Below are 24,079 nucleotides of genomic sequence, written 5' to 3'. Positions count from 1 at the left end.
GACATGAACGAACGCACTAATTCTGATCGCATCGTTGACTCCGGAAGTGATACGGCGTCAGGCCCTCGCCCAGGAAATATTTCGCGAAAGTTGTCTAAACAGAACGTCCGTAAATCACTCCCCTATCATAACTGATTTCCGGAACTTCCGGTCGACGCCCGGAAACTCTCCTCGGGTGATTAGGCAACACTGATTACGGCCGGGGAATGAAATTGCCGTCTGTCACGAATGAATTTTTTTTACTTATGAATTATGCGGAAGTATTATTGTCATGCCTTTTATGTCAACATGTTTATTATCATAATTAGTTGTACATACGAAGAAGTAACATAATTTATAATTTATATATATATATATATATATATATATATATATATATATATATATATATATATATATATATATGCCCTGGATTATCATTTTAAACATTGACAAACAAGTTATTGTTAAACTACTGCTATAGATATGATACCTCCAATCAAACAGAAATATATGCGTCGAATATACTGCAAAATGTAGTTTGTAAAAATGTAACATTTATTTTAAAATCGGAGTGGATTTGGTTTTCATTTTATTCTAGTTAAAAGAAAGAGACAAAATGATCTCTGATACATCGGAACATATAACTTAAGCAATCTATAAAATCCAATTTGTGTTGGTTCTGGTGGGCCCTGTTATCATATGTTTACAAAACCTTCAAAACATTAAAGTTAATAACTAGAGATAACAAACTAGCAAACGTAACCAAATATTCAAACATAAGTTAATGCGGCAACATTGCGACGTTGGAAGTTGGATAATACTGAAAATATATAGTCTCAAAACCTCTTTTTTGATGAAAATGATTTTAGTTTGATATATTTGGAAATTTGTGGCAAAAATCTGTACTTAGTGATAAACATATAGTTGCACTGAGTAACTTGTTTGGTGTAGATTTTGGAAAATTTCTTATTTCTTTTAAAATACAGCAAACGTTATAGAATGAAACAACCTTTATTGCATGTCGACAGCATTATGATAAAAAAACAACAACCAACCAACTAATATTTATATTTTGTATAGTTGCCCAACTAGAAATCTCTAACGTTGGTTACTGCATCAACAATTATTTTTAAATGTTTTGTGTGCACTGGGTGATTTATATAATTTAAAGACTATTTTATAATCATAATAAATCATACTTAGATAAATAATCAATCACTAACATTTTACAAAATTGCTGTAAAACTGAGCTCTACTGAAGAAGTATGGTATGTCAGATAGGGTTAGTATAATATCCCCTTTTCTTCATGATATTATTTTGGTGCTTATAAACCTCAAGATATTTTCTCTCAAAATAGTCCTGTAGAGTAGCTACAACATTAACTTTATTGAAGCGAATGTTGTGGCCAGTATCCAAACAAAGTTCAACTAAAGCTGACTGGCACTTGCGCTCATATCTCATAATATTATGATGTTCGCAGGCGTTCTTGTACCAAATCACCTAGATGTCCATGTACCCCTCAGCGACTCAGTCATAGTGGATTTTATACACACCTGTTACTTTTAGCATATAGCTTTTACCTATAACACTTGATATGATATATATTCACAGGTGTAGTTTCAATATTGATATCAAAAGGAAACCATTCGATATATTCTAATTGTTTAGTATTTCAAATCGTTGATCTTTTAATCAATAATGATATTAAATGTTCAACCCTAAATTTCTGTATATGGCTGTAGAATAACTTTGTTTTCCAATATGCTTTTCTTATCTTTTAATAGCCTAATTGTAACGATCCTGAGCAATAACACTTTACGGCAACTATTAAATCTTTGGTTTGGTAAAAAATAATTGAGATTTTAAATGATCTAATAATAGCAATCTAGATTTATTCATCAATTTAAAGAGATATAAATGAAACAAAATTCGGCTTGTAAACATTTTGAGTTAATATTTTCTTGTCCAATTTCTCAAGGTGAGCTTACTTTGGAGTTGTCGGGTTCTTAATTGGTTTTATTCAGGATGCTGATGTTAGATCCGGGTCTCTTTCAGAGTATTTAAACTATGTCCAAGATTTATCTTGATCGTTCTTACGTATTTTTTGTTATTGCTAGCGACTGTAGTAACCATCGTATGCTTAAGGGAACTATAATTAAAATATTTAATTATAATTCAATCGTCAAAACTTGACCGTCTTCTTATAAAACTTATCTCGATTAAAATGACTTTGTGATTTTAAGTTCTACAGTTGGCGATTGGGAAAGGGTAAACCTCTTTAAACTTGTTGAAAAACCAAACTAAGAAAATAATAACTAATAAATAATAAAAATAAATAATAATAACATACATGATAGTTAAGAAATTAAGATAGAAAATATATGCAAAGATACAAAAATACAATTTTAATTTCAATTTTTAACAAAAGTGTAAAAGAATATGTAAAAATTTACCATTAAATCCTAGACATCAATTGATATGATTAAATAGATGTGATTAAATTACTAGTACAATTGTCCCCATTGGATTAAAAAATCAGATGCTTAAAAAATACAAACGTAAATATGAAGTTATAATTGATATTGAAAAAACAGCTAGATATGAGTAAAGAAGATTTTTAGGTGGTATTTTATTTGTATTAAGAAGAGCAGATGAAATGATTAGGTACTTAAAAATCAGATGGAATTAAATCGCATAATCAATAGCTTCAATTCTAATTACCGAAACGAGAGAATTGATGGTTAGGGATATTCTTACACTATAAATAAGTTGATTCAAGTGATTGAGTGGGTTTTGGCATCATTTCCTTGAAACCTCATATTTTCATCATATTGGGTATGATCACTTGGGTTGACATATCGGGTAACAATAACAGTTACACCTTCACCGAACAAATTTCAAAAAAGTAATAAGTATAAGTAATAATACCCCCCTCCATCTTCCCTTACCGCTAAACGCAACAATTTTAACGAATTCCAATGATGTTGGTGCTAAAACAGCTTTCAAGCTCTTCTTAGTCATTAGCGTGCAGTTGTTCTATCAATTAATCATTGCAAGCATACAGACGCAGAGCTTTTTGTTTTTTAAAATTTCTATTATTTTTCCACTTTAAAAGTTTCGATATTCGCCAACATTATGACACACTGTTTCAATATTAACATTTGGCGTCACTAATTAATCCAGTTTTGAATTCATTTCCTGATTTTTTAAAAATACTAAAATTTATAAATATTAAAATATTTAACTATTTTAAAAATCAAATCGAATTATGTTTTATGCTTTTAGTGTAAACAAATATAGATGACATATTTATTCTGTTTATTAAACGTAAACCAACATTTCATTTAATCCAGTCGAAACGGCAATAGCAAGGGAAAAAAACTTCCAAACTAAAATTTCCTCCCATTAGGTCTTTCCCCCAGTTTGCTTTGTTATCGTTAAGAAAAAGGAAAATTATTTGAATTGCGAATTAAATTATGATAATTGCTCAAAAGTCTACGTCTGTTTTATAATTAGGAACGAAAGAGAAATACATAAAAATTTGCATTAACGACTTAGAAAGAATTGCCGGTTTCCTACTTAATATTTAAATCGTTAGAGGGATGAATTTTTCTCTTTTCTTTGCATATTTTTTCTTTTTCTCTTTTTTCTTGTGCTTTATTTTTTCGTTTTTCTCGCGGGAGAGAGATGGGCGAGATATTGGAAAATGTCTCGACACATCAGTCAAATCGATAATGTTTCCTTATCGGATTTCTGGCGTCTTATGAAAAATACCCTCGAGATGAAAAGATGTCTCATTTCAGAAACGCCATTTGCATAATCAGTTTCCATTTCCATTTATCGTTCATCCGTAAGGTCGTTCGATATTAGAACGGGAGCTTTGATGGAATATTAAGCTGATGCCTGAACGTTATCAGATTCAAAATGGCCTAAAATGTTCCAAGTGAATATAACCTGAGTATACAAAAGGAATTAATATTTTGATATAAGCACTAAAAATATCATATTCGTAAATTAATTTAAAATTATTTTAGTGGAGGTTAAGCAAATTATAATCTATTTTTTTCATGTATTTTAAAATCAAATTTATTCAAACACACACACACACACACACACACACACATTCTAAAGAAAATGGCTAGAGTTAAAATTCAGGTATATTTATCGGTACATAATAAGTTGCTGCTATATGAGCAGATACTAAAACCCATATGGACCTATGGAATTCCGCTATATGGTGCATCCAGATACAATAAAACAGCTACTTACACCGAGGCCTTCAAATTCCAATTGCTTCAACAAATGTCCACCTTACTCAATAAGATATGTGAAAAAACTGCACCCCATATAAGCACAGGAGCGTTGCAACTTTTGGACAACACTGAGCTAAGACGCAGACTCAAGAGGACCAAACCGTGTGATCTTATGTAGTTGGTAGTAATGTTCACTAAATGGTAAATATACTGAAATCATGAAACTAAGCTACTGACCCTAATTTTATTAGAGACTAAATGAACACTAATGGGACTTCCTATATAAGAAGCTAGTTTAATGTAAATAATAAATGCAATGTAAATGTGTAAAACTAATTAACGATATAAGTGCAATTTTGATGCCCAGGAAATACATTTTGTATTAAAACTTCTGAGACAATCTATCTGGCTTTCTACCAAGTCATTAAAGATATATGTCATAATGGAAGACAATATTTCTCGTTGAGTATTTTTAGTTACTTTTTAATCTCTGGCTTCATTTATACAGTAGAGAATCGAATAAATTGTTGGTGAACAGTTCCTTTCGCATAGCATCACTTCCTTGGGATTAATCGGTCTATGCGACCAACTGTGAAGTTTCCAAGTAAGGTATATATCTTACATCCTGAACACTGGTTATGAAAATAATTAATTTTTATTAGACTTTTATTAATTCACGTTTCGAAAATGCTATTTGATCAACATATGATAACATTTTTACTCATTGTATAATTAAAGCAACTGTAAATTTGACACATATCGTTTACATGTATACACCTTATAAAAGCAGTAACGTAATTACTATAAAATATTCTTAACAGAAATGTTTTTGATTTTTAACACAAAAAAACATTTCAAACTAATGCTGTAATAAAATAATAATAGTTTATGTAAATAATAATCGCTGTAATAAGTAAATAAATATAAAACAAAATCTTATTTAACCTATCTACTACACGTATTTTATATTCTAAGATATACACACAATTTTAACAATTATTAACTTAATACCTATCTAAATCTATGTATCTATTTACAATATTATTTTAAATACTACCAACTGATCAGTTTGAAATTGGAGCCGAGCCTAAACAATAAATAAATAATTATATAATTTTGTGACATATACACAAAATTAATTTACGAACAGATCAGATCTAATTTTTTGTTTGTTAAAAATCTAAGTTTGGTTATTGTTTACTTTATAATGAGTTCCTCATTTATTTTTTGAATTTGATTCTTTTTTTTAGTTAAAATTATTATTTTTTTAGTATTAGATATTTACTCAATTAATGTACTCAAATTACGCAGTTAAAAATACAATGGTATTATTATTATTAAGTACTACAATGGATAGCCCAAATAAAAATACAGCCCGTATGATGCTATTATTCATACAAATAATAAAGATTGAAAATAAGGAACGATTGAGGCCCTGGAGTCCGCTTCCTAATCTAGGTGATTTGGCAAATCGAACAAAAAGAACAAAAAAAAGTTGCAGGCCTGTTGGGAATCGAATCAGCGACTTGTGCGTGTGAACTCACACCATACACCAGCGCCTCGTTTTAACCATAACATCATAGAAACAGTGACTTTTAATGTTTCTACGATGTCTCATATGAGATGGTTAGTGATTAAAATGCAAAATTACTGAATTTTACACCGAACTACTTCCGATTTTTTATCACTCAGTTCAGCAATAACATTATACACCTATATCTGTTTATTATAGATAAAACAAAATATGAAAACATTGTACGTGCCTTTGAAATTTGAGGTTTTCCCTCGATATCCCCCCTTACCTCTATCAAATCCTATTTCGGTTCCAAGGGGACCACCTCTGGAAGTGCACTCTTTCGAATAAAAAAGAATTTTCAAAATCGATCCATAGTTAATGGAGAAATCCACGAACATCCATTAAAAAGGAAATATAGAGTAATAGCCGAATATAGAATATAGAACCTCCTCCTTCTTTGAAGTCGGTTTAAAAGTATAGTTTTATATCTTGAGAGAGTCATGTTAATATTTTCTAATAAAGAGACAATAATTATTTTAATTAATGTTATATGTCAAATATATTTCTGATCTTATATTGAAAATACTGTAAAAAATCAGTTTTAGTAACATATCATTTTTAAATTATCCCTTTTACTCTAATATGAAAGCCACAGGGCAATCACAAGTCTTCATAAAATTGATATCAGATAAATGGCGAGTTTAGGCGAATGGAGTGTGAATGGTTTCTTATTCTTGCATCTCAATTCATGGCATTCTTTTAGACTAGTCTAGTAGAAACATCAATTAAAGATGAAAATGTGTCTCATGTTATTTGATAAGATGCTGATAAAGATCTGAAAGCTCCTGATTGGAGCAGACTTAGGTCTTTGCTGAGATTTCCTCGTAACGCTTTCTACACTTTCTACTTAAAAAATAAAAATATTGATCCATTGTCAAATGAGAAAAACGCTTGACACATTTTTAAATATCCGCTGGATTATTTACTTGACGCAGAAGATTAAACAAATGTAAATTTTCTTTTAATGTACTTGTAGACAAAAACTATGAAAATAGATGAGAAAAACGAAAATTATTTTTCCCCAAAGAAAAAGGGAAAAAGGATAATTGTGACTTGTAAAATCTTGCTTTAAAGAAATAATTTTTATGTCAAATTATCACAGACATAAGAATGTACTTAAACCGAGATAATATAAAAAAAGAAGAAAATAACTGTAACTTACAAAAGCTATTTTATACTGGACTCAAAAGGACATGATAGTATATAATGTAAAACCCTCTGCATATTTTATTTACCTATCAGTTGATTTTAAAATTACATATTTCACCTAAAAGAAATTATACAATTTATTTTGTCATGTACAAAATTTTCTCATGCAGAAATATGAACTTAGCATATTATTTCGACAAAAGTAGAACTATTAAACTGCCAAAGAACTTAATCCTAGTCGGATGACAGTAAAAGCTCCATTTAAATGATTTATGAACCATTCGAAAATCTATATGGATTCGCACACGACTGCAGAAATGGTGCAAGCCGAAGAACATCATATGGTAAATGTACACACAATGCGCAGCGTTAGGGGAAACTAGAATATTATACCGAATGGCACTAGGGAATGGAATTGTCGTCATACAATTCAATTGTTCCTTGTTAACCCTACACCAGCGGGCCAAATTCAGTTTGAACGTAACGAGCGAGTGATATTTTTCTAACGCTTGCCTGGGAGACTGTAATGAACACCGAAACTATCCATATACTCTCATGCATATTTGATATATTTAGGTGACAAATTAAGGGGAGTTCCCGTATATGCGTCGCTATAATGGTAGCGATACTGTTTGATTTCCACTTGAAATATTTACTTGGTTCAAGGTCACAGTTTTAATAATTGCAGTAATTGATAATACTTTATTGTTAATGGAAGAATGAGTCAACGTTTTATTTACCAAATATACATGGAAATTGGTTCTTTACTAATTTATTTCCCAATAACAGTTTGATGAATATAGTTAATGTGAAGGAATGTGTTTGTTAAAACCCGCAAGTTATACATTAGGCTATACATAAATTACTATGTATAAAAATTAATATTTTCAAATTTAAAAGTTAAAAATGTAATTAATAGCATTACTAATAATTATATTTAAATAATTGAAATATATTTTCTACATTTTTGCGAGTTTATTAATGCATTGGGTAATAAATAGAATTGGGATTAATTGCAGGCGGAAAATACAAATCTAAACATCTAATGTGGAGCTCAGGATTGATTACATCAAATGGTAAATACTAATTAGAACAATAAAGACAAAGACAACATTCCTGGAATCATAAACTCTTGGATAGCGATAAATATTTTTACCAAAAAACGACAAGTCGAAAGCACGCTTTAATTTATCATATAATCACAAGTTGTATAACACGATGTAACAAACAAATAAAGATTATAGCAAAATTCAAACAATTACTATTTACAGAAGAACTAGACAAATACCTCTATTTAACTTTCAAGACTGAGGTGAAAATTGCAAATATGTTTGTCGCAAAATTATATGACTCACGAGCCCCAAACTCACTTTATGACGTTACATCATTACATTGCGTTATTTTTGACCGTGGAACACATTGACACTTAGTTTTAACCTTATAACCTAGAAACTATTAAAGGAACTTCGAAGAAAAGTATTACTTAAGATCATCAAACTAATAAATGCTTCATTCATACTATAATATGCACCACAACTGTGAGAGGTGGCTGAAGTAATTATAAATCCTACATCAGAATAAACAAATTCTAAATCACAAACAAAGTAGAAATATCATACAAATATTTCAAACCATGGTAGTTCATTGTTATGTATTGTTGATGTTCCATAGTACATTCGTAACGACTATCTACATAAGGACCTGAAGGTAGAAACCCTCGAAAATGTTATCAAGTACTATGCCCAAAGACATGGAGGCTTCAACAGTACATTAATGGTGAACTTCTCCAGCTCCTAGATAATAATAGCTTAATCATAAGTTTAAAGAAAGTAAAACTTTTAATCGAGTTGGTGAAGTTATAGGTAAAACTTACTGCACATTAAGACATTGAAATAAATACTTTTTACTTTAAGTGAAGTATTCGTTTTCACAAAGCAAGTATCCGTTGGCTAATAATGCAATAAGACACATTTGAAGAAGAGTATTTAAAAAAAAGATAACAGGAAGTTTGGGAATGGTTTTATGGTATAGACAAAACATGAACCTATCGCTACTATTCTGAATTATATGATGCAAGAACAGTTCATAAATTATACCTAAGTTAGTAAAACAAAGTTAGCCATATTAATATTCTGACATTTTGGAGAAATTTAGTACGCAAAAATTACAAGTTAAGAAAAAGTAAATACAATAAAAACGCATTTTCACTCAAGATAACGTACCAGCTTATAAATATTTAAAAATAACTAATAAAATGAACGGCTGATATTACTAATTGTTTGCTAATATAATTACATCTTGTTGATCCTACTATATGAAGAGCAAGACATTATGGATATGAATATTCCGCTTTAATGTCTATATTAATGACTCTCCTGGAATATCCCACGACCTTTTCCACTTTTGGATTGTCGTAGTTGTCTATTTTTTACCTAGAGACACAATAACAGAAAACTCTTCTTTTTGCCTGTCAAGCAATGTAAATGCGATGTTGAAGGGATTTTAAATGGTACAAATATAAAGTTGACTCACCAACTGTTAAACTATATGAGTGTTCCTTGAATACTTGAGTTAGTTTTTCAATCAATCGGTCTTGCAATTAATTATCATCTTTTTGGTCTAGATTTAAAGTCCGCCACTTTGAAATCGCTGAAGCCAAAACTGAAGAGTAAAATATGACGGAGTAACTTTAGCATAAATTTATAAAAGAGTTTTATGCATTTTTAGTCAAAATCAAAGTTTAAGATTTATGATTGGAGTACATACACTATATGCACTGAATGACTGAATAATATTAAATTAAAAAATGTTATTTAATATTGAAAGATATTAAAACCAACAAATTTAATAGTTAAGTTATATTGTTTAAGACTTGTTTAAATTGATACTTCGCATTTTCACCAAAAGTGAATCAATTACTGATTAAAATACATGCAAGCATTTAATTAATAATATTCATAATTAATATCATAAAACTAATGCAATTTCGCGTTGTTTTCGCCTAAAAAATGTACAAGCATAACGATATCTTGGTGGGGAGCGAAGGCACGGAAAGGGGTGGGAGAGTCAAACGGAGAAAGGGGGAACGGTTTTCCATGGAAAAGGGAAACTGGGGATCAACGGGATCGCATTCATTATTCAAAGTGCGAAGTTGGCAAACGCACCGGGAAACTGTTCCGTTCGCATTGTAACGGCCCGGCTGGCAAAACGGCTCCTTATCAAAACATATAAAACCGTCAGGCAGCCGACGAAAATGTCCATTTTTACAGTTTCTCATTATGCCGCTCTATGAATAAATTCGCACTTTGCGCGTAAGGTGGCGCGTTCGCGGGGAATTACAGATAAGCCGGTATGAATGAGCGGAATAACAAAGTGGGCCGTGTTTCGCCGTAGGAAAGAATCGGCCCACTGCGATGAAATAGCTAAACTTTTCGATGGGATACCATAGTCGTTGTGTTAATTCATTACGGAATGTATGTGTATGATTTTTTTATTATGTTACGTGTCTGACAGAAGATCAACAGCTGTATAACTTCTCTCTATACATTTACCATCATTTCATCTAACATTTTATTCGGAATGTTTATGAGATGTAATAAAATGTGTCGCAACCCGTCATAAAATACAACATTTTAGCTTCAGCAGTAGAAGTTATATTAATACATATACTATGTATGTAAATTAATTTTAAGGGATGTAAAACATAGTAAACTTACCACCTTAACACCTACAACCATCTTGCAAATTTTCACCAACAATAATAGCGAGTTCGTCGATTGGCGGTAAATTAAACCTCCCTCGCCTGTTCAGCTGCAGATGTTTGGTCAAGTCTGATGTTCTTAGTTATTGGACAATAGTTATGTATAAATGTTTGCTTAATCGTTGCTTAATATTTGTGATCACAATGTATAAACGACTCGAACAGTAGCAACTTCGAACAGAAACGAGACAATAGGAGGCCTCTATTGCCACTAAAATGCATTAAATTTTAATATTGTTTAAAATATGTATGCAACAAAATATTGTTGCATACATACAGTTGCAGTTTCACTGAGTATTAGTTTGAGTATTGTGAGTAATTGTTGTATTAACCGAAAAGAAAACATTCTATACGAAACAGATGACGAATCAAGAGCATTTTAATGTTAGTTATATTTGAGATCAAATTTATGAACTTCGAAAAACAGTAGCTAACAGGTCAATTAAAAAGTCCCGGCCTGATAAATAGATGGCGCTACTAGAATTAAATCTATATGTTTTTAAGTTAGCTCTAACCCTAAGATACGTGTATAAATTTGACAGCTGCCGGATCATTAGTTTGCGAATTATAGCATTTTCAGCGAAGTAACTTTTGTTATTGTGAAAAAAATGGATAAAAAGGCATTTCGCGTGTTTATAAAATATTGCTTTTTGAAAGGAAAAAATACAGTTGAAGAAAAAAGCGGCTTGATGCGGAATATTCGGATACTGCCCCAGGAACATCAACCAACAAGGATTGGTATGCTAAGTTAGAAGTGATGAAATGAGCATCGAAGACGGTGAACGCAGCGGACGACCAAATGAGTTTGTTACCGACGAAAACATTAAAAATACCCACAAAATCATTTTGAATGGTCGTAAATTGAAATTGAATGAAATAGCAGACAATCTAAAGATATAAACTGAACATGTACATCATATCATTCAAGAATATTTGGCTATGAGAAAGCTCCGTGCAAAGTGGGCGCAGTGCGAGCTCACTTTTGCTGAAAAGAAAGTGCTGATTCACCAAGATAATGCACCTTGTCACAAGTCAGTGAAAACGATGGCAAAAGTTGATGAATTGGGCTTCTAATTGCTTCCTCATCCACCGTATTATCCAGATCTGATCCGCAGTGACTATTTCCTGTTCTCAGATCTCAAAAGAATGTTTTCGTCGAATGAAATGGTGATTGCCGAAACTGAGGCCTATTTTGAAGCAAAGGAAAAGTCGTACTACAAAAATGGTATCGAAAATTTGGAGGGTCGCTATAATCAGTGTAGCACCTTTGAAGGCAATTATGTTGAATAAAAAAACTAATTTTGCCAAAAAAAAAGTTTTACTATGATAGGACGGGGACTTTTCAATTGATCTGTTAAATAACTGTAGTTTAAGTTCGTCGATAATATATTGCATTAGATGTATTATAGATCTAATGTTAAAATAAATCATATTTGATAACATTATGTTTGCTTTATTAATTTATTTACACTAGAATATTATATAGGAATATTCTTCGAAAGCGAAAATAAACTAAATGTTAAAGTAGATACCGCAACATTTCGACGTTTTAGCGTCATAAATTTCGATAAAGTAAGTTCATTATATATACTATAAATGAGTATCGAATTCCTTACATAGAAATATTAAATCTATTGCGGACAAGACAACATGTTTCCTGTATTGAGGCAATATCATAAAAACGCGCACATTAGATTCCCGGCAACGTTTATCGATACAATACGACCATCGCCCGTCCAGATCGGGGATCTTGGCCGGGGATCATCAAGATAACTCGCTTAATGCCCATTCGTTTCTAAACGTCGAAATCGCAGTGCCGCGGACCGATATCGTGCACCGGCCAGGGACAGCCCGCGCATTATCATTTCAACGAAACTACGAGAGCGGCACAATGCTCTACAAATTACGGTCTTCCGGAAAATCGAAAAACATTAAACGGCCGCATAATTATCGTCGTCCAACAGGCAGAAAGCGTGGGTACAGAACGCGGCCCGATCCGTGTCTTGCGAAATTGCCGTTGTCGTGATTCCTTCGGCTGGATGGCTGATTGACAGCTTCCTTCCGTCAAACCGCGGAGAAGAAAGGGGTCGGCGGTCGGTACGCCCACTATTCATACGCCACTCGCCTGGCCATTTTGCTGAATTATACGCAATTATTTTAATGTCGAGGTCGAGATCTGAAAGATGGGCGTCGTCTTCATATTGGCACCAGCACGTGAATAAGTATCTAGCCAACAAACTTCGAATTACTATGCATACATGGTTTATAGTTTAGCAAAACCAAATAATATAAGAAACGTTGAAAAAATATATTAACCTTTCGTGACTTTTTGTACCACTAAAAAAACTGCTCTATACTAGGTGCGGTAGTAGAGACTGTAAAATGTCATAAAAGTTGCATGTATAAAATTGTTAGTTAATATTATGCTTTGAATATTATTTCTACATTTTAATCATCACGTTTAAATAAATATCAGAAGTAATTAAGCATTTTTTTCAGTTTTAATAACAATATTTTAAACAATATAAAACTTTTATATTCTCAAGAATAAAATTTATGACATTATGTACTAGGTTTAAATTATTTATGTATTAATCAGGAATTAGAAATCAACAATTAGAAAACAACAAACTACGAATTAAACAGTAATTAAATATAGTAATCACTAATTTTAACTGAGATCACCGGGTTCCAATTTATTACAACTTGACAATAAAAATCAGCGTGCCCCATACATATCGCAATATAACATTTTTACATCTGTCCTATCTAGGGGCATTTTGAGCATCTCTGCATCATCTCAGGCCTGTTTACAGGAGGTTTTTTTATATTTCCAGAATAATCTTTAAAGTATTAACTGCAAAAGTGCAAGTCCTTTGGAAGGTTTTGATTTTGCCTTCTTGTATACAAATGATCTTTTGCTAAATAAAGGCTCATTTCGAGAATATATGTTCCTCTCAAATTTGTCATTTTATTCTCCATCTTATTATTAGTAGTATGTATAATCATACCTTTTACTTCTACATGATTGAGTAATGCAAATACATAATATTGTTAAAGGCAAGTGTTTGGAATATTTTGAGATATCGTAAGTTCTGTAGTTACATCAACACCACTTCGTCCGATTATAAATTGTACAACTGATGTTTGTATACCTCTGGTTGCATAATGAATTTCTTTGTCATAATGTAATGACGACATTAAATATATCACTTTACGTGGCGTTGGGACCTAAGATAATATAACTGTGATACATCTCTACAAGTTTTATTAGCGCGTAAAGTACCCACTAACGTAAGCTTGTAATTATTCAATAAATTTTCTGTAGTTTCGTAACTAGTAAAAAGTTGTCCAAGGTAATATTCAGAAATGATCGTGATACACATTATATTAATCAATGCACAAGATCATAAGGCTTGATACTTACAGTGAATGCACTATTTTTGGGCTATTTCCTACAATATATTTCCATATTTAGCCTGTAAAATCTTACTATCTAGCAAAGCATAAATTTTAATTCAGCTCTTTACCGGTTTTGAAGTAATCTACCAGCGGAAGGCAAATCGTCCTCTAAAAGCAGCTACTTCTTCATCGATTACAAGAATTTCATCCTTACGTGGTGTATAAGGGTCTTGACAGCTTTTTATAAAAAGTTCATAAATTACAATAAGATGCCTCAAGTAACAAACATATAGCTGCTATAGCCGTTATAACTTTTTTTGTACATATATCATGAATATGTTTCATGTATTTTGACAACATTTTCTTTCTCATTTTATTCTAGTTAAAAAGGACATAATGTTTAATAAATTCGCACGTGAAACCAAAGTAGCCTGTCAATGTCGTCCGGTTGTCAAAGGTACGCAAAATTATTCAAAATGTTATTTATAAATATAAAATACAAATATACTAATATAAACAGGCAAATATTATTTTAGCACTTTAATTATAAATCTTAAATCGCTATAAAAGATACAGTGATATCGAGATGACTTGGCAAATAAACACACTATTGAAGGAAACAAGAACTAAACGTAAAAAGGTAAGTATGCTATCTAATAAAATAAAATACATTACTTTGATATATAATTGTTAATTAGGTGGATTAGGCCACCTGGGTGATACCACTACATAAAAAAGCGCCTAGAACTCTACCTAATGGGTGGTGTGAAAAAGAGTTCAATGTAAATTTAATAAAACAACTTTAACCTACAAACTATTGTTCTTGATTGTAGTTTTAAGTCCTTCGATAATATATGCATGAGATGATAACATTTTTGTTTCATTATTTTATTTAACTCGAATTTTGTTGTATGTCAAAGTCAAACTCAACTAAAACTCAGAGTTGGTGTAGCAATACTGCGACGTCTTGACGTGACAAATTTTAATGTCGTATGTATAAAATAACTTAGAATACACTATACGCATTATCTAATTTTCTAAAAACAATCACTTCATTTACAGATGATCCACCCTATACGAAATATGAAAGATATATCTAACTAGAATAAATTCATAAAAAATATTCAATGTTTGAAACATATTCGAATGCAGATAATTTTTACATTATATTTCAAATGTTATGTAAAAATGAGATGGAATTAAGTTTTTGCTTTATAAATATCTCATTAATTTTCATGATTTATTCGAAACGGTAAAGGCTTATTCAAACTCTCAATATAAACATACAGAAATTAAAAATATACATAATAAATTTGCTTGAAGAACAGTAAATACGTTTAGAAAATCTATAAATACCAGAAAACGTTAATCATTAATAAAAAGGGATTTACTGGTAACACGGAACAGTTCAATACAAATAACTAGTGTTGGGAACAATCGACTGAAATCGACTATCGACTGTTTAGTAATTGACTATTTTTTACTATCGACTATTTCAGTCGCTATTTTTGGTTCGACTGTTTTTACTAGTGACTGTTTTCATTCGACTGTTTTAAGTCGCTATTTTCGGTCCGACTGATTTTATTACTATTTACTATCGACTGTTTCAGTCATTTACTTTTAGTTACTATATTCGGTTCTACTAGTTCATTCGACTGATTTTTAGCAATGTGGCTGTGTCGTCCTAGCCGCGAACTTGAAAGTAATGCGCCGAAGTTATGCTTATATAGGTTTTATATTTTTTCGTTGTTTGCTTGTGAATTACTATATATTGTAAATGAAAGATGAAAGCTATATTTCGAGGGCAAAAAAATAAAATTGTAAATAATAAATAGTAAGATATTTTTGACTGGCATAATAGGTAATACTTTGGGCTGATATAATAGGTAATACTTTTTTAATAAACTTTCACGGTTTTTGTCAAAGGCTTTTGTATTTTTTCCTAAAATCTTGAAAACTAAAATTAGGTTCCAAACGTTTCAGAAATTGCATCGATTCCAAAAGTTTTGAAGAACTTTTTACAGTAACAGTTGTTAAATTTTTTTATAAATATTAACGGTGAAGAGGTGAATACAGTATATTAAATATTTTTAATAAATATATCTTCTGATAGGAAAACTCTACTTTAATATTCAACAACTGTTTATTTTGATGGCTATTAAGAAGAGCACCACAGTATTTATTTATTGACGAATGGACTAACTCAACAGAATGTGTTCGACTTTTAAAGTTCCTTGAAATAATAACCACCGAGTTATCAGGTGAAAGACATCCCACGATGTATTTAATTATACCGTTAATAAGAGGACTGCAGCATTCTATCAAATCCAGGATTTTATACAGGACAAGTGAATGGGGAAAAATTTTCATTTCTATTAGATGTCATCAATAAAAGACTGGCAACTTTAGAAATGAACACGATATGCGAGAAATCCACATTTTTACATCCTATATTTAAAAGAGCAGGATTTGGTTTGCAAATAATGCTGAGGCAATACAAAAGTTATCACAAAGAGGTGTCTTCCATTCTAACTTGAAAAAATACAAATATAGTTCCACAACTCGAAATTCAAGACACAACTACTTACCAAGAATGTATTGACATCTGAAGATATTTTTATAAAAAAATGGCTAGAATGAAAGAATTAATTACTCGAAGTAATGCAGCAACATTACTGATTAAGCAATATTTGGAAATGCCATTTATTGGGCATTTAGAAAACCCATTGGATTTTTGGCAAGCCCATAAAATGATAATATGTGAATTATATCAGTTACACGTAAAATATTCCTCTATACCCCCAACATCTTTCCCCTCGGAACGAGTTTTTTCAAAATCTGGGCAATCAATTAACGATCGAAGAAATCGGCTCGCAGGAGAAAAGTTGAACATGATAATATTCCTAATAAATAAAATTTTTATTCAAAAAGGTCTGGTAGTTATTGTACGATTATTTTTGGTTCGTCATGGATTAGATTTTCAATTAGGTATATGTTTACATTTTATTTCGTATTTTAATTTATATATATTTTAAAGTCTCCTTTTACCAACTATGGGTTTATCTGGACTGGGCCTAAAGTTTAACGTGGGTTCCGAACCACGGTCCTCGGCATCAAGCCTACCGACTGGCGAGTGACCAACTTTAGAAATCATCGCAGAAGACATCCGGTCTTACCCAACCTGGTTACTGGCGTAACTGGGATTATTTTCCTTATCAGATTTTACACTCTTGCCTAGAACATTCACAAAATTTCATCAATCACAAACATAAATTTACGACCAAGCCCCAGCAGAATTCGAACCCGCTGATATCGCAACAGTAGGAGGACCGTCCCATCGTCTTTACCACTGCTCCACCCAGCCGGCATTTTATTTAGTATTTATGGTTATTGAATCTCTTTAGTTTTTAGGTTTTGTTTAAGTTGTATTGTACTATTTATATTTATTATACTATATTATTTAAAAATAGCAATTAATATATTAAAACACGATAAAACATTTGTGGTGTTATTATTCCATTCCTTTTGACAAATCCATAAAACATTCAGTATAAAAATACTTCCTTTAAAATTATATTATTTGTTACATGTTAATAGGAATTAGTAATATTTTTTTCCATTGCTTTTAAAGTTAGCACTGAATGAATGTATATACATCTCTGTATCGGTTATACTACCCTTAGAAAATATAAACACTTTAAAATTAACTGCCCCAAGCATTTATCTCCGTCCTTTCCTATCTCACAATTTATACAGACAAGAATTCGTACATCTTCGTCTGACATCACGAAAAAAAACAGTCGAACAGCGCATATGACTGATAATAGTAATTACTATTTTCAGTCACTATCGACTGTTTCGTCTGTTTTCAGTCGATAGTTCCCAACGCTACAAATAACCCATTTTCACTTGATTTAATAAAGCTGCTCCAACCTGAATACAGCTTTATTAACGCGCACGACAAAAACCATATTTATGTCAACGTTTCGGAACATGTGTTATTATGACAGGCCCAATGATTTAATAGAGTGTTCAACCTGACTCTCTTTATATCCCCCCTGGATGAGTTACTAGGGATCCGTATTTTTTTACATTTATGTCAGTCAACACGAGATCTATATTAACAGATTATATTTTTAATTTTAGAATGGAAGACAATCTTGATTATCATTAATGTCATTATCTGAACGTTAAATATTTTTTCGTAAAAATAAAATAAATTTTTGGTAAATGCATTCAAGAATATTCTGATTAATTTGGTAAACGAATAAAAATTATTATATTCAAAATTATGTTCTTCTTTCGGCTAGCCTATTATATCTATCTATTTTTTTTATTTCATCTGTTTTGCATTTCTTATAAATTCCTTGCTCGAATTCCATAAATATTTTTTCTCAATTATAATGTTACATAATCAATTGTGACTTTTAACTTTTCTACTTTCTTAGTTTGATTGATTGTTTCTGTATTATTTGTTGAAGCTTCCGCTTGTGAACTAATCTATATGTGGGATCATAAGTTATCATAGCATATGTAAAAAATTATGGTGACATAGTTAAAAAGCACAGTCTAATATATATATATATATATATATATATATATATATATATATATTGATGATTGATGATGATCTATTGATATATCTATTAGTATGATAAAATTGGAATTAATAGAAATTGCAGTTTTATCAAAAAAGTCTTTCGTTTTTTCTTCCTTCAGTTTTCCTGTTTTCCATAATATTTAGGACAAATTTTCCACTTCAGCAATATGGCATGCCTTTTTTACGTACTTCTTTTAGCTTTAGTTTTATTCTTTATAAATGAATTACTAAAATTATTAAAATTAATTACTTTTATCTTTTAGTTTTCATCTCTATTTCCACAAGATTGAATCTGTTTGGTATATTATTTCGTTTTACGTTCCCCTCCAGATTTTCTCCTAAAGCTCCAAGTTCGTTTCAAATTTAACCTTCTTTATCAACATATTAGTCTTTACATTGATATGTTTCTTAAAGCTCTATGCTCTTTCATGTTAAAGCACTTTCTTTTACATTTCTTGCAATCTTTTACATCTTCTTCTCAATATAATCATTCAAAGAAACTGATAGCACAAACATGAATCCATGCCTATAAAAATCACTCTTATTTTTTGTCCTTGAAGAAATAGATCAAAAACTCTTAATATCCCTGGATTTTAATTTGCAATGATTTATTCAACACTTTTCATCAAATATGGTCAACTCTCATCAGTAAGTCTTTATTACTATGACGTGTAACAATTGTATTAGAAAGATAACAGTTTGTGAAAATAACATAGCGACTTGTTATATTTTTAATTATTTATAATTATTTTTTGTTTTTGTCGCAAAAATACAATCAGCAGGAATGGTAGTTTAATCAAAGAATCATCCTTGCTATCTATTTTATCATCGTCTTGTATTCTTTTTCGAACAAAATGACGATTTTTTGTGGTCATCTTGATATCTTGACGCCTAAAAAATGTCCAAATGTTTAATAATAAGCTTGTAAGAGAAGTTTGCAAAAGTTCCCTCTCCAAATTGTCCAAACCAATTTTTTGTCTAAAAACATTGTCATATTAAATGCTCACACGTCCAGTTTAGCTTCTGGTTTTTTAAACTTAGTAGATGAACTAGCACGCAATTTAATCAGAAGACATGATACAATAAGTAAGCTACGTCAGCAACAAAATTAAATTAAAATTAAACTGTGAAATAACTGACTCTTGGTGTGTTGTGTTGAATATTTCTTATATCAACAAGTGGCAATAAATGAAACCATTGAATTACTGAAAACAGATCATTATACAAAAGAAGTATTGTAAATTTAAAGTTAATTTATTATTTTTTTAAAGAAAGCGTAATTTAATACAGTCGAATTTCTAAAAAAACTTTTATTGGTGTTAATAAATGATTTTAAATTACTTTATCCTAATAGTCATAAATTGTTATAAAAGCATATTCTCTATAATGAAATGTTTCTAAATCAGCACAAACAATAAACGTTACTTTTTAATCACGCGAAGAGTGCATAATATTAAGCTATATTTAATGGCTTTCGTTCTGACGTTTCTATTTTTACTTTATGGCGTGTCTAAAAAGGATACGTTATTAGTAGCTGTTTAAAACATAATCATAAACGTCACATTGGTGACAAACTGCCTAAAAACTTACAGCAGATGCATTTCACCGCGTGTTATATACGAGTGCTTTTTAATATTAAGTCATCCTACTTACAGTCATTGCTTACACCTATATATAAATTATATAGAAAAGTTATTTCTATTCTGACAAATATTTAATTATTTAGTTATATAATTATATATATATATATATATATATATATATATATATATATATATATATATATATATATATATATATATATATATTACTATTTTTGCTACATTTTGTTTAAAATAAAACCACTATTAATCATATATTTATTTAAGTTATTATTATTATTTTTTAATTATTTAAGTTTCATTAAGTCTTAGTTAATTTTTAACTTGAACAAGCGAATTTAGGGTTCCTTGTGGTGTCAAAAGGGCCCTTATAGCCTGAAGGGTTTATTATTATACTATTTATTACTATTTGGTTATTATCGATAAATGCAAATGTTAACGGAATTAAATAAAATTGGGAGTGCTACAGATACTATTATTATTACAATTTCGCGAATGTTATTTGATGATTTAAAAGAGACTAACTTTAAAAGAAAAGTTTACGCTGAGTAACGTAAAAACTGTATTTTAAAAGATAAACAGTAATTTAACATTATTTATAAATAAAATATTTCTGTCCAAATCGAATCATCAATTAATTCTCACAATTTTCGAAACCATGTGGGTCTAAATAAATAGCAAAAGTATTCATAAAGTGCGCTTACACTATATCCTTCACAACTCTTGCAACGTGTAGCCGAGCGTTATCATGCAAAAGGATTACTTTACATCTATTAGCCGTCATTGATGATCTTTTCTCAACTATTTGTCATTCACTTAGTTTAATCGACATTTGTAGATATTTCTAGTAACATTTTTAACAAGTAAACGTTTTCACTCAGTTTTAGCAGCTCATAAAGCACTACCCTTTGCTGATCCCACCATGTGTACAGCAAAACGAAATGACAATTTATGACTTTTTGCGCTTAAGATTGTAGTAATAGATGTACTTTTTATAGCAACTCGCAACATACTACATACTGATGTGATGTGATGTTGTTCATGTCAGAAATGTTCAAAATGGCATTTTCCCTCTTTTAAGATCCCTTATGGCATCATAAATATCAGGAAATAGTAAAATCAATAGGTACAAATCTGATTGAAAATTATTTTAAAGTTTCAGCTGAGATTTCGTTTAATAAATTTTGTTGTCAAGGAACTTTTTTGGTCCTCCAAGCTGCCCTTTGTCATTGACATCTAAATCACATATAAATCGATAAAATCGAAAGCGAAACTTAAGGGATACATCTTTGTAATTATTTATTTATGTTATTAATAATTGCTGACTCACCTATAATTACTCTGTACAATAACTTAAATCTAGGTATCTATCTAGGAGGCTCCACTAGCGCTATCTTAGTTTCTGGTGTATTAATGTTAATATATTAATACTGCCGTTTTTCTATTAAATAAACCTCACTACATTACATGGGATCAAATAGTTTGATTATGTCTGTCTGTTGTTCTAGTCCTAAAAACTTATCCATCCCGAAATGATGAAAATTTGAGGTAATCGCTTCGAACCATTAATAAAATGTAAATTTCTACACAAAACATAGCAAAAGCATTTACGAACCTTTTCGACTTTTTTAGATACAAAAATCGGTTAAAAATTCACCCAAAAATATTTTGAAAACCCCGTTTTAAGGGACAATAACTGAATGAGCAGAAACGTTACACATTTGACAAATGACGCGCTTATACTGTATTGCCACATCACAAAAATAGTAATAATATCAATGCTTACTTCAGATACAATAACCCTTTAACAACATCATTTGTTCTAACAAATAAAATTGTGGCGACCGCCACGACCCATTAGGCCACCACGAATTCAGCACCAGCAAGCACAAAGGTTGGCAACGCCGGTGGATTGGTACCATGCAGTTCCAGGCGATAAGAGATCATCACGACGACGTCTCGCTCTCTTTTCTATTTCTCCATCCCCTTGTAATAGTACCACTTCCACAGCGCTACCGTACTTCCTCTACCTAACCTAATATCCTGTCAATTCTCCCGTCGACCACATGCATAATTTAATACTAAAATATATAGTATTTCTTTTACCAGTGTTTTCAGTTCTCGTGCAAATTCCTTCCAAAAATAGTAGTGAGTGTTCTGACAAATAATCGCGGCGGCAGCCACACATTTCGACCGACTGACCGACCCGACGAACATTCCTACCTAACAAACTATAAAGTACAAAAATACGAGTACTCTCCCTAATAATTTGTCCACGTACTCTACCTTTTTACTTTTATATGCACTTGAAATATGATGGTGCTGTTACCATATACTTCCAGGACTATTTGATGGTCATCGACAGCAGGTTTTAGACAATTGGCGACTGTATACACGTAATAAGTCAATGATAATAATAACAGATATTTGAGTGGGGTGGCAGTTCTCATTTCGCTCAACAGATATCACTGCTAAAAATATATTTAACCACCTAGTACTTAATTTCGACTAGTAAAAATAAAACTGCACGATAGTGGCCAATAAAGTAAAGAGAATAACAAGGAAATGTTTAACAACAATTCGTTTCGCTAAAACGAACGGACCCCTCCGAAAGAGATATTCCCCATTGTTCCCGGGAAACAGCACCAGGTCGCAAACAGGCGAAGAGGGCGTAAACACGATAGGACAAACGGCGGATAATCGCCGTAGAGATATGCAAAACGGATCTCGTTATTATAATCCGCGATGGGCGTAGTGAGGGCTGATAGCGCGCCTGTCCGATCCCCAGAGGGCGCCACCGCCTTATCGCTCACTCGGCTGCTCGCTCGCTCGCGCTTACCGGCCCTCCCCCGTTACCCCCTATGCCCATCGACGGTCGCAGGCGTCGTGGGCAAATCGTGGGGGGCGAGAACGCGTGCCAGGAATTATGATTGTTATTACTCATGTTGACATCGGCAATATGCCCCGAGATAACTGTTATAAATAAGGTTTTAATGGAAGCGTGGGAGAGACGGGACGGGGTGGCGGGTTTCTGCGAGCTGTCGACGGCGTTTTAATATGGTTTTTGATGGTGTTGGAGATAGATAGAGGGCAGCGATCCGCGGCGGATTTGTTGACTTTGCCTGGCTTAGGAATGCAGTTTATTTAAGCCGGGATTAACGGGTGATGTAGCGTGTGAATGTTCAGACAGGCGACCATAGATTTTTGTATCGTTTGAGGCTCTATCATTATCTATTTTAATGCATGTATTTTCATACATAGTCGTACATAAGTAATATAATCATAGATAAATAAGTAATTTTGCATTTACAGTCTAAGTATCTTACTTTGAACAAAAAAACACATAGCAATCGATTTCATAGCACTATTGAAGCTTTATTTTATTGGAAAAGACCTGTAAATGATGGATAATTTTGCCTCGAAAGTAATAAATCTGTCGCTTTAAACTCACATTAATATTAAAACACCTCAACATAGAAATGTTTGACCACATCTTGAAAAATCAATGAATATCTGCACGGGAATCGTTAAATGGAAATATTTATCAGACATTGTTTCCTTGAAATACAACAAAGCAGAAAAAGCTTTTCAGATTCCTTTATTTGGCTTTTAAATTATTATAAAGCATTTATAGCATCAATAAATAGCAGACGCTTGGGGAGATTGTCTACTTTTAACCAATACGTTGCTGTTGGTGTCATAGAACTTTGAACATTCGCTCTGTCTTTCATCCAAAACGTCGATTTCTCCACAAA

The sequence above is a fragment of the Rhynchophorus ferrugineus genome, unplaced genomic scaffold (genome assembly GCF_030347505.1).
Source record: "Rhynchophorus ferrugineus isolate W39M unplaced genomic scaffold, kcgeb_rfMv2 rfM9, whole genome shotgun sequence".
Lineage (NCBI taxonomy): Eukaryota > Metazoa > Arthropoda > Insecta > Coleoptera > Curculionidae > Rhynchophorus > Rhynchophorus ferrugineus.
The sequence above is the reverse complement of the archived record's forward strand: the minus strand, read 5'-3'. Positions refer to the sequence as shown.